Source organism: Halichoeres trimaculatus, unplaced genomic scaffold (genome assembly GCF_033239565.1).
Source record: "Halichoeres trimaculatus isolate MK-OKI-2021-1 unplaced genomic scaffold, fHalTri1.1 fHalTri1_scaffold_13, whole genome shotgun sequence".
NCBI classification, from domain to species: Eukaryota; Metazoa; Chordata; class Actinopteri; order Labriformes; family Labridae; genus Halichoeres; species Halichoeres trimaculatus.
Genome location: NW_027437191.1, coordinates 33,991,253 through 34,002,007, shown reverse-complemented (window position 1 = coordinate 34,002,007; position 10,755 = coordinate 33,991,253). Strand labels below are relative to the sequence as shown.

The 10,755-nt window shown below is 38.9% G+C and overlaps 9 non-coding genes across 9 annotated transcripts; 2 read left to right on the top strand and 7 right to left on the bottom strand.

Annotated features, from left to right (window-relative positions):
* The first annotated feature begins 71 nt into the window (after positions 1 to 71).
* On the top strand, positions 72 to 144 carry trnaa-agc (transfer RNA alanine (anticodon AGC)). The gene has a single exon. It is a non-coding gene; the product is annotated as a tRNA-Ala (tRNA).
* A 602-nt stretch (positions 145 to 746) lies between these two features.
* On the top strand, positions 747 to 835 carry trnay-gua (transfer RNA tyrosine (anticodon GUA)). Its single transcript is given in 2 exon segments — positions 747 to 783; positions 800 to 835. It is a non-coding gene; the product is annotated as a tRNA-Tyr (tRNA).
* Positions 836 to 4,581: 3,746 nt separating this feature from the next.
* Positions 4,582 to 4,670, bottom strand: trnay-gua (transfer RNA tyrosine (anticodon GUA)). Its single transcript is given in 2 exon segments — positions 4,582 to 4,617; positions 4,634 to 4,670. It is a non-coding gene; the product is annotated as a tRNA-Tyr (tRNA).
* Positions 4,671 to 5,253: 583 nt separating this feature from the next.
* trnay-gua (transfer RNA tyrosine (anticodon GUA)) lies at positions 5,254 to 5,342 on the bottom strand. Its single transcript is given in 2 exon segments — positions 5,254 to 5,289; positions 5,306 to 5,342. It is a non-coding gene; the product is annotated as a tRNA-Tyr (tRNA).
* A 317-nt stretch (positions 5,343 to 5,659) lies between these two features.
* Positions 5,660 to 5,747, bottom strand: trnay-gua (transfer RNA tyrosine (anticodon GUA)). Its single transcript is given in 2 exon segments — positions 5,660 to 5,695; positions 5,711 to 5,747. It is a non-coding gene; the product is annotated as a tRNA-Tyr (tRNA).
* Positions 5,748 to 5,982: 235 nt separating this feature from the next.
* Positions 5,983 to 6,071, bottom strand: trnay-gua (transfer RNA tyrosine (anticodon GUA)). Its single transcript is given in 2 exon segments — positions 5,983 to 6,018; positions 6,035 to 6,071. It is a non-coding gene; the product is annotated as a tRNA-Tyr (tRNA).
* Positions 6,072 to 6,628: 557 nt separating this feature from the next.
* trnay-gua (transfer RNA tyrosine (anticodon GUA)) lies at positions 6,629 to 6,717 on the bottom strand. Its single transcript is given in 2 exon segments — positions 6,629 to 6,664; positions 6,681 to 6,717. It is a non-coding gene; the product is annotated as a tRNA-Tyr (tRNA).
* An 829-nt stretch (positions 6,718 to 7,546) lies between these two features.
* trnay-gua (transfer RNA tyrosine (anticodon GUA)) lies at positions 7,547 to 7,635 on the bottom strand. The gene is given in 2 exon segments: positions 7,547 to 7,582; positions 7,599 to 7,635. It is a non-coding gene; the product is annotated as a tRNA-Tyr (tRNA).
* A 250-nt stretch (positions 7,636 to 7,885) lies between these two features.
* On the bottom strand, positions 7,886 to 7,974 carry trnay-gua (transfer RNA tyrosine (anticodon GUA)). Its single transcript is given in 2 exon segments — positions 7,886 to 7,921; positions 7,938 to 7,974. It is a non-coding gene; the product is annotated as a tRNA-Tyr (tRNA).
* Between the last annotated feature and the right edge of the window lie 2,781 nt (positions 7,975 to 10,755).

Below are 10,755 nucleotides of genomic sequence, written 5' to 3'. Positions count from 1 at the left end.
TGTTTAATACGCAGGCGTAAGTTTCGAGTTGTCGGTTTATATAGTGACGTCATGACACAGCAATGCATGACGGGGGATTAGCTCAAATGGTAGAGCGCTCGCTTAGCATGCGAGAGGTAGCGGGATCGATGCCCGCATCCTCCAAACACAACCTTTTCACTTTAAAGATCACAACCGCACACCAGTCAAATTTTTTTTAACTGTACATTCTTAAGGAATTATTCTAAGTGATTTTTAATAAACACGTTTAACTGTTTGATTGCTTTTCAGTCATGAATTACAGCTTTATTACTAAAATTCCCGTTTATATTTCAGTGCTTTGTACATTTTACACCATTTTGTAGTTCAGAGAGTTTTATGTATCTGCTTTTTTTTCACAATATGTCCTTTTAAACAACTATCTGCCCTCTATATTAGATCATGAGATGATACAACTTGCAGGAACACAAGGATCGAATCAGACCTAATGCTAATTTTTTTCAAGCTTAAACAAATTAACACACAGCAGAAAACACTGTGTCTGGTTAAAGTTATTTATTCTCAAATCTCAGATAATGTTAGAGTTATGCAAAGTCTGTTATTTTTCTGCATGACGAAAGGAAGTTTTTCAGTTTGTCTCTTTTTCTGACGGTTTTGCTGTATGGTATGGTCGCCCCCCGGTGGACAAACCTTAATCCACTACAAATACTTTTAAGTATAAAGTTGTCATAAATAGTTTCATTTATGTAAAAACCGCTTCCTTCGCCCCTTCGATAGCTCAGTTGGTAGAGCGGAGGACTGTAGAGTGAATAATAGAGATATCCTTAGGTCGCTGGTTCAAATCCGGCTCGAAGGAGTTGGCTTTTGCTGTGATACGCACAACTAGCTAGCTAACTAGCTAGCTAAAATCGCTCTGGAAGGTAACCAAATTTGCCATAACACCAGACCTAACTCCAACAAGAGTGGTGTCCGTCATGAAATGCAGGCCTCCACCACTCACTGCCACTGTTTAAGACGTATTTTTGTGCTTTACTCCGTCAGGTATTAATTTGCCTTGGACAGGCAAAAAGTGTGTAAGTAAACTTATGAAACAGCATCTAGCGCAAACTTCAGTGTAAAGCTACAACTTTGTTTTTTGTAAGGGTTTTCATGTCTACTATCTCATAACTATGACTTTTTAATCTCATCACTTTATTATTTTTTTTAATCTCATAATTCTGATTTTAAATGCTTTTACTAGGATAATGTATAAACATTATGTAGTATCTCTTTAACCAAAACTGAGCTAAGAACATTTCAGAGAGAAGATGGTGAAAATCGGACGTCACACTTTACTAATTGAAAACACTTGTATCAAAGTGGAAGACTCAACTTTCTATGAATGAACAATGAAAGGGAAATAACTTGATTTGCTTATTTTTCTTTCTCAAGAAGAAGTGACACTCATTTTCGAAGTGATGTTACACCAAGTCATGATGCTTTAATTATAATGTCATCCCAGAACATAAACCTGGCCAATCCCTTAAAAACCAGTGAAAATGGCTGTGCAACCAATCATTCATTTGTTTATTGCGGTTTGGATTGTATCTGTTTTTAAACCCTCATTTCAAGACCACACGGGGGCAGCAGAGTCAAACAGAAGCTCTGGTTATGGAGACTTTGAGGAGGCAGCAGCAACCTGTCCTCCCTAACAGTTATTCATAAATTATTAATGAATTATTTATAAGTTAAGTAAGCAATGAGGATTTGAATTTCAACCCTGTTGCTTAAGTTATTTCTGGCAACATTTTTTGCAGCGTTCTCGTTTGAAGTGAGTTTTTTGATCCATTAGTTGCAAAGATGAGCCATAGTTTTGGTCAGAGGATCTCAGCTCTTCTAACCAAACACTCCATCCTCTTTTTTCATCATGTGAGGTGTTGTTTGCTACACTGAGGCACAAAAAACCTGCAGGACACTGACCTCTTCATCTCTGCTCCTGGCATCACCCAGAATGCCCTTTAGCTCCACCTGTTGGTGAATGGAGCCTCTTGTTTCTACACCAGTCAGGTGAGCCCTGTTAATAACACAGTCTCCTCTTCATCTGTATATTCTGCTTTAATGATTGTGATTTTAAAAAGAAGTTTAAAAGCTGGGGAGACCAAATTTAAAGATTTCTCTTCATTGATTCGTTAAGGTCTCTCATAAAAACATTAGGGCTAAAGACAAAAAGCCTCTGGTTCTCCACAGACTTATCAGAGCTGTTAAAGGACACCCAGTAGCCAATCGGCTCACTTTCAGACAGTTAAGCTTAAAGAGGGGTATCATGCTGTCCCTTATTTTAAACATGGATATAAAGCAACAATACTGTGTGTCCAAACTGCTTAAAACACCATGTTCTGAAATAGATCTTAATGCCCATAGCTCTGCTCCAAGCAGGCCTCCAGGGGGCTGGCCAATCAGAGGGAAGGGGGTTTTGGAGCAGAAGGCCTTAAAGAGGCAGTAGCTCAAACCCGGTTTTTTTCCACACAGAGGCTAAAATATATCACAGTAGAGTTTAGACTGCCAAATAAATGTAGAAATATGCTTTCCCATTGACAAAATGAAAGAAACAGAAAGATTTTGTAAATAAATAAATTTGGAAATGAATACATATGTTTGTGAATAAATATATGAATAATTAAATCAGGATATGTAATAATACATAGAAATAAAAAAATATATAAAACTTAGAAAAATAAATAGATAAATTTCTTTTTTTTAAACCACCAGAAAAGAATAGATAATAATAATAATAATCATAATAATAATAATAATAATGATAATAATAATAATAATAACAATAACAATAATAAAATAAATAAATAAATAAAGGGGGAAAAAAAGGAAAAAAGAAATAAAGTGTCTGGGGGGGATATCAATCTTTGAGGTCACAGAACCATGGACACCAAAGTTAATTTATTTAATTTCTAAAAGCATAAATAAATGTGGAAAATATAAATGCATATAAAAATAAGGTTAAAATTTTTTAAAATAAAATCATTTATTTATAATTAGTTCAAGTATTTACTTTTTTTTAATGAATGTATTAATCTCTGCATTAGTTAATTAATTAATATATTTATTACACCATTTTTTGTCCTCCATAATAATAAAGATTTTCTTAACATCAGTTTGAGATAAATATTGATAATACTTTTTTTAAATTGCTATAAAAATCATTAAAAGCAATGACAAGGGAACCAAAGAGACATTGTGAAGCCAAAAAAAGACAAGTACATGAAATGGATGTCCCAAAATAACTTGGCATTCCCCTTGAAGATCTGAGTGCTACATTTATCCAAACATTTGTTGTTTTTTACTCTGTCAGTCTTTGTGAATAACAGTGACAGTCACAAGCGTTGTACTTTGGCCAGGTTTAGAGAAGAAAGTGTAAGAAAACCAGCTGAGCCTCCCTCCCTCCACCCACCCAGCCCCTCAGACCTGGATCAGTTTCTCTGAGACGTTCCTCTTTCTGGTAAATGGGTGGGATTCCTGATCCCGTCCCTCCAGGGGACTACAAGTGCATGAATAACTAATATTCCAACGAGACGTCCCTCACTTTCATTTCATGCCAGAGAATTTCTCCTCCTCTGTCGCAGAAACAACAATGAGGGGTCTACACTGAGTTTTCTGCGTCTGAAACATAACTCTTAAGAAACTGTCGGAGTCAGACGGGAAGTTTAACATTTCCCATCAGGAGGAAGAAGAGCAGATTGTGGAGAAATGGTTGATTTATGTCCTTTCTGGCTCCTGCTGAAAGCAAATAAAAATGACTCATTTTAGGTGTATGTAACTGTAATCCAGGCTGGATACTTGAGCCTGAGCTGAGCCTGTAAAACTGTCTCAGACCAGAGGACGAGGCCGGATCAGATCAGAGACACCAGCGCTGATGGTGGTGGTGATGGAGCGCCTCCAAAGATCCGCAGGGCGAGCTTTTTGAGATGATTTTATCTGAGGAGGAGCGCAAGAGACTGACCTCCTCATGACTCCCGTCCGTTATGAGTGTGTAATGTGTCCACACGTCAGTCGAGCATAAAGCGTTTGGCCCAGTTCACGACACGTATGACATCGATCTCCCCGCCGCCCCAAAGCGCTCCATTGTTTGGTCGCCGTTGCACCTGATGGAAGATGGCTGCCAGCGCCGCGCTCCCCTAACAGAGCTTTAATTGTTTTATTTCCCCTTCACATTCTTCAGCCCTCAGCCTCACCTCAGTACACACTCACACATGTTCACACACACACACACACACACACAGAAAGCTGCAGCACTCCTCTGACATTGTTTTCTCTGTTCAGTGAAGTGCTACGCTCGGCCAGCAGGACTAACAAACACGAGCGTGTGGGAATGTGGTTTTCCTGACGAAGAGTGAGACCAGGTTTCACCAAGCGGAGTGGAGCGAAGAGGGAAACCTGAGAGACAAACGCCAGGTAGAAAAAACATTCAGGGTCACCTGAGTGAGACCACGACCTCGCCGTATGAAGATGACTATGGACTTGTTTTTTTTTTTACATATTTAATACGCTGTAGAGCCAAATCAGCCGGGTTGATACTATTTTTGCACATTTTAGGATGCAAAAGCCACCTCCTTCGAGCCGGATTTGAACCAGCGACCTAAGGATGTCTTCATTCATCACTCTACAGTCCTCCGCTCTACCACCTGAGCTATCGAAGGGGCAAATGCAGTCACAATAAAAATATTTGCTTTCCTTATAACTTGACATATAAGTGAAATGTGGGATTTCTGATATGTGTCATGATGTGGTTTGCCCACTAGGGGCGACGTGATAAATAAAGCAGTCAGACCTCTTCTGCCTTACTACCTCTATACTTGGCAAGAACAGTATACTTGCTGGATCATAAATTCCTCGAGACTAAAAAAAAATTTGTCTGATTGAAACAAGACAAGGCAGGTTTCAACATTTTTTTCAATATAACTAATCTCCTTCGAGCCGGATTTGAACCAGCAACCTAAGGATATCTTTTTTAACCACTCTACAGTCCTCTGCTCTACCAGCTATGAAGGGGCGCCACATAGGGCTCAATAGAAATCCTAGATTCCCTAATAATTGCTGTAGGTCGGATTTGTTTTAGTTGGACTGCAGTGCCACCCTCTGGCCTGGAGTGAAACGAACACTGTTATGAGGAAATGACTGTTTAATAGGTCATGTGTTTGTAGTAGATATGAAGAGTGATCTGATGGGAACAGCAAACTTATTATGCTATCTTAAGTTGCTTTTCCTTCCTTAAAAACCACCTCCTTCGAGCCGGATTTGAACCAGCGACCTAAGGATATCTTTATTCATCACTCTACAGTCCTCCGCTCTACCACCTGAGCTATCGAAGGGACAAATGCAACCACAAAAAAAATATTTGCTTTCCTTATAACTTGACATTAAAGTGAAATGTGGGATTTCTGATTTGTGTCATGATGTGGTTTGCCCACTAGGGGCGACGTGATAAATAAAGCAGTCAGACCTCTTACTACCTCTATACTTGGCAAGAACAGTATACTTGCTGGATCATAAATTCCTCTAGACTAAAAAATAAATTTGTCTGTTGAAAACAAGACAAGGCGGGGGCCATGTTTACTAATGAGTGTCACAGGTAGCCCGCTAGTGGCTTAGCTAGCGGCAAAAAAAATAATTAAGCACGAAAAATACCTCCTTCGAGCCGGATTTGAACCAGCGACCTAAGGATATCTTTGGTAGTACTCTACAGTCCTCCGCTCTACCAACTGAGCTATCGAAGGGGCAACTCCTAATCAAAGTTGTAGTATTCCTCAAAACTAAATATGAAACTTACTGCGAGTAGGATGTTTTTTAGTTTGACTGCAGTGCCACCCTATGGCCTGGAGTGTCTCATACAGTGTCATAAAGACGCAACTTTTAATAGGTCGCATTTTGTCTTAGATATGAATGGTGAACAGATTAGAACAGCAATTTTTTTGTTCATTTTAGGATATGTTTCCTTCAGCAAGAAACGACTCCTTCGAGCCAGATTTGAACCAGCGACCTAAGGATATCTCTGTTAATGATGCTACAGTCCTCCGCTCTACCAACTGAGCTATCGAAGGGGCAGTATTGATTGATGCTAAATGGATACCTAGCATTCCTAACGTTTTTTCATCAAACCTGCTGTGAGTAGAAATTATTTAAGTAGACTGCAGTGCCACCCTCTGGCCATGAGTGTCACTTACACAGTCATAAAGACGTGACTTTTAATGAGTGTGCTTGTATTGGGTATGAATGGCGATCACATCCGAAGAACCGCTTTTTCTTGTTCTTTTGAGTTTCATTTCCTTCTGCAAAAGCCAACTCCTTTAAGCCGGACTTGAACCAGCGACCTAAGGATATCTTTTTTAACCACTCTACAGTCCTCCGCTCTACCAGCTATGAAGTGGCGCCACGTAGGGCTCAATAGAAACCCTAGAATCCCTAATAAGTGCTGTAGGTAGGATTTGTTTTAGTTGGACTGCAGTGCCACCCTCTGGCCTGGAGTGTAACGAACACTGTTTTGAGGAAATGACTGTTTAATAGGTCATGTGTTTGTAGTAGATATGAAGAGTGATCTGATGGGAACAGCAAACTTATTATGCTATCTTAAGTTGCTTTTCCTTCCTTAAAAACCACCTCCTTCGAGCCGGATTTGAACCAGCGACCTAAGGATATCTTTACTCATCACTCTACAGTCCTCCGCTCTACCAACTGAGCTATCGAAGGGGCAAATGCATTCTCAATAAAAATATTTGGAGTCCTAATAACTTGACATTAAAGTGGAGCGTGGTAATTCCAATTTGTGTCATGATGTGGTTTGCCCACTAGGGGCATAGATAAATAGAGCAGTCAGACCTCTTCAGCCTTACTACCTCTTTACTTAGCAAAAACTGTAAATTTGCTAGATCATTAATTCTTTGAGGCTGGAAAATAAATTTGTCTGATGGAAACAAGACAATGCAGTTTCATTATTTCCTTCAACATAACACATGTCTTTCGAGCCAGATTTGAACCAGCAACCTGAGGATGTCTCTCTACATCAATGTATCTATCGAAGTGGCAAATAATTACCCAACAAAAATCCTTGGATTTCTAGTTACCTCGCATGAAAGAGAATTGTGGTACCTCTAAATTGTGTCATGATGTGGTTTGCCCAATAGAGGCAATGTGATAAATAAATGGGTTAGACCTTTTACTGCCTTAATACCTATATAAATGGCAAAAACTATAGAATTAACATTGCCGGAAGTGAAACAGCAACCTAAAGATATCTTTGATAGCCACTTTACAGTCCTCCGCTCTTCCAACTAAGCTATTGAAGGGGCAACCTGCACTGTGTGATAGAAATTCTAGGATTCATAATTACTTTATATCAAACATGCTGTGAGTAGGAGCGGGCTGCAGCGCCACACTCTGGCCTGGAGTGTCACGTACACTGTCACAAAGACGTGACTTTTAATAGGTCATGTTTTTGTCTTAAGTATGAATGGTAAACAGCTTAGAACATCAATTTTTTTGTTCATTTTAGGAAACATTTCCTTTAGCAAGAAAGGCCTCCTTCGAGCCGGATTTGAACCAGCGACCTAAGGATATCTCTGTTAATCACTCTACAGTCCTCCGCTCTACCAACTGAGCTATCGAAGGGGCAACAGTCTATACTCAATATAAATCTCAGGACTCGTAATAACTTAATATCAAACATGCTTTGTGTAGGATTTGTTTATATTGGACTGCAGCGCCATCCTCTGGCCTGGAGTCTTGGGAACACTGTAAAAATGATATGACTTTTAATCAGTCATCTGTTTGTATTGGATATGAATGGAAATTGCATCAGAACAGCTGGTACTTGTTTTTTTGTTTATTTTCAGTAACATCTCCTTTTGCAAAAGCCACCTCCTTCGAGCCGGATTTGAACCAGCGACCTAAGGATATCTCTATTATTCACTCTACAGTCCTCCGCTCTACCAACTGAGCTATCGAAGGGGTGAAGCACATGTTATAGATACAGGGTAACAAGTAATCAATATGGAAAAGCAAGTTTTCATAAAACCATTTTTTGCCATGTTTAGGTTTGTCCACTAGGGGCGCAACCTCTACAACAAAAAGTCAGAGTTCATTCTGCTTTATTTGCCTTATAATCCAATAAATAAGTTATCTGAACTCAGCAGTTTATATGTGTCCAGATTTTTGGACATTTGGCTGGAGACTAAAAGTTTGGTATTGAAAAAACTTCATGGATGTGAAGTTACAGAGAAAAGTGTTTCAGAGTGATCTTCCCAGACCTCAGTAGCTAGCCACCCTGTCCTAGCTTGAAACTAGCTTCTCTGGGCTACAAACAGGTTTAAACACTCATCTATAAAGTCTGAGTCTTTCTTCTTGTTTTATCATAAAACAGATACTAAACTCGTGTTCTCCATAACTTAACAAACTTACATCAGCTGTTTGCTGAGCTGCTACACCCATCTTTCCCTTTTTTTTCTCTTTGTGGAGCTTTCACGCTGCTGCTGCCAGGACCTCATTTACTCTTATTTTGGGCTGGGAAGCGGGTTTTGGACACTTGGGAAATCTGGTGTGCCTCTGCTCCTCTCACAGCTAATTAGTGTGTGAACTAATTGCATGGCTAACTTTAGCAAAGCGACAGCCTAGTTCCATCTGTCCGCTATCTATATCGAAGGGAGGGAGGTGGAGCTGAGGCGTCTGGTGACTTCCAGCTTCTTTTAGAATATTCCAGCAAGAACTTTTACCTCAGGAGCCTGGAAACTGCCCAGGACAAACCGCTCTGCTGTCAGCTCTGCTGTCACCCCAGGGGTCAGTTCTGGGCCCCCTCTGGTCTCTGGTACACTGGGCACATTCAGCCGAAAAATAGTAGGGCTATATAAAAAGGGTCGCAAAATATTAGGAAGGAGCTCCATGTGTGTCATAGGTTTGGTCTGGTACAGCCTCAATAGATCTATACCTCTGGACGAATCAGATACTTGAAACTAAAGCCTGATCAAGACCAGCAAACACTTTATTTACTGAAGTAAGAAAACGTAACATAACACAGAGATCTGACATGGTAAAAAAGTCCAATTGTCAAAACGTGTTCGGATCCCACAGACTGTCATTAAGGCTCCTGTGTGGCAGCTGACACTACTGACAGTTATACCTGTGGCTGCTGAAGAGCTGACTGTACTCAGTGTACTACCGATAAACATCAGGGCAGATTATTTTTGACCGTTTTCCTCCTCATTTCAACTTTAATTTGACATGTCTACTTTAATCTCGACATTTCGACTTTAATGTCAACATTTCTACATTGATAATGACATTTTGACTTTATTATTGTCATTTTCTAAATATCGACATTTCACCTTTATTCTTGTCATTTCTACCTCAATCTCGACATTTTTACTGAAATTTTGACATTTCAAACATTTTTGTCATTTCAACTTTTTTTGACATTTTGACCTTATCTCATTATTTTTACATTAATTTTGACATTTCGACTTTAATGTTATTACAGCTTTAATATCAACATTCCTACTTTAATTTCAACATTTCAACTTAACCCTTGTCATTTCATCAACGATCTCAATATTTCGACTTTAACTTTGGCATTTCTACTTCAATCTTAACATTTCGACTAAAATTTCAATGTTTCAAAATTTTTGGTCATTTTGACTTCAAGTTCAACTTTTTAACTTATATATTGACATTTCGACTTTATTTTTGTCATTTCAACTTCTTTTTTACTTTTTGACTTTATCTCGTTTTTTTTGACATTATTTCTGACATTTCGACTTCAATCTCGTCATTTCAACTTTGATGTCTTTTTGTCTTTAATGTCAACATTTCCACATTGACAATGACACTTCGACTTCATTGCTGTTATTTCATCCATAGTCTCAATATTTTGACTTCATATTTAACATTTCTTCGACATTTCGACTTAAATCTTGACATTTCAAACTTTTTTTTCATCTTGACTTCAATGTTAAGGTTTCGACTTATACATTGACATTTCGACTTTATTTTTGTCATTTTGATGTTTTTTTACATTTTGACCTTATCTCGTTATTTGGACTTTAATTTTGACATTTCAACTTTAATCTAAATTTTTGACTTCATTGTCATTTGACTTTAATGTCATCATTTTGACGCTAATATTGACATTTTGAAATTTATTCTTGACATTTCAACTTTAATCTCGTCTTCTTGACTTTCAACATCGTAAGTTTATTCTTGTCATTTTAACTGAAATCTTGATTTGCCCATAATTATTTTCTACATCTAAAATGTCCTTAATGTCCTTTTTAGCATTGCTGAACATGATACAGAAATAATTGCTGGAACATGCGTTTTGTTTCTCAGCTCTGAGATCAGTCTGTGGTTATTTTTCTGCTGAGACTCACTGCGTTGCCACTCATCAGGTGACATACCACTCCAGCCTGAGCAGAAAACATGTTTCTGTCACCAGATCTGTAGATTAAGAGCGTTCACACACATTCTCACTTTCACAGCTGGGTAATAATGCCTCTTGTTTAAAGCTTTGAACACTGCTGCCTTTGTTGCAGATGAAACCAAAGTTTGTCTGAGGTGAACTTCTGCGGTTTGATGACCGAGACTTCCCCTGATGGAGAAAACAGACACCCGTTTCAATCAGACCCCCCACCTGCCACTTAAACCCCTTCCTGTGGTTCACACTGAGCGGGCGGATCGAGGCACTCCTGCTAAACACAAATATGATATTTAATGCACACGACATGCAGAGGATGACAGGAG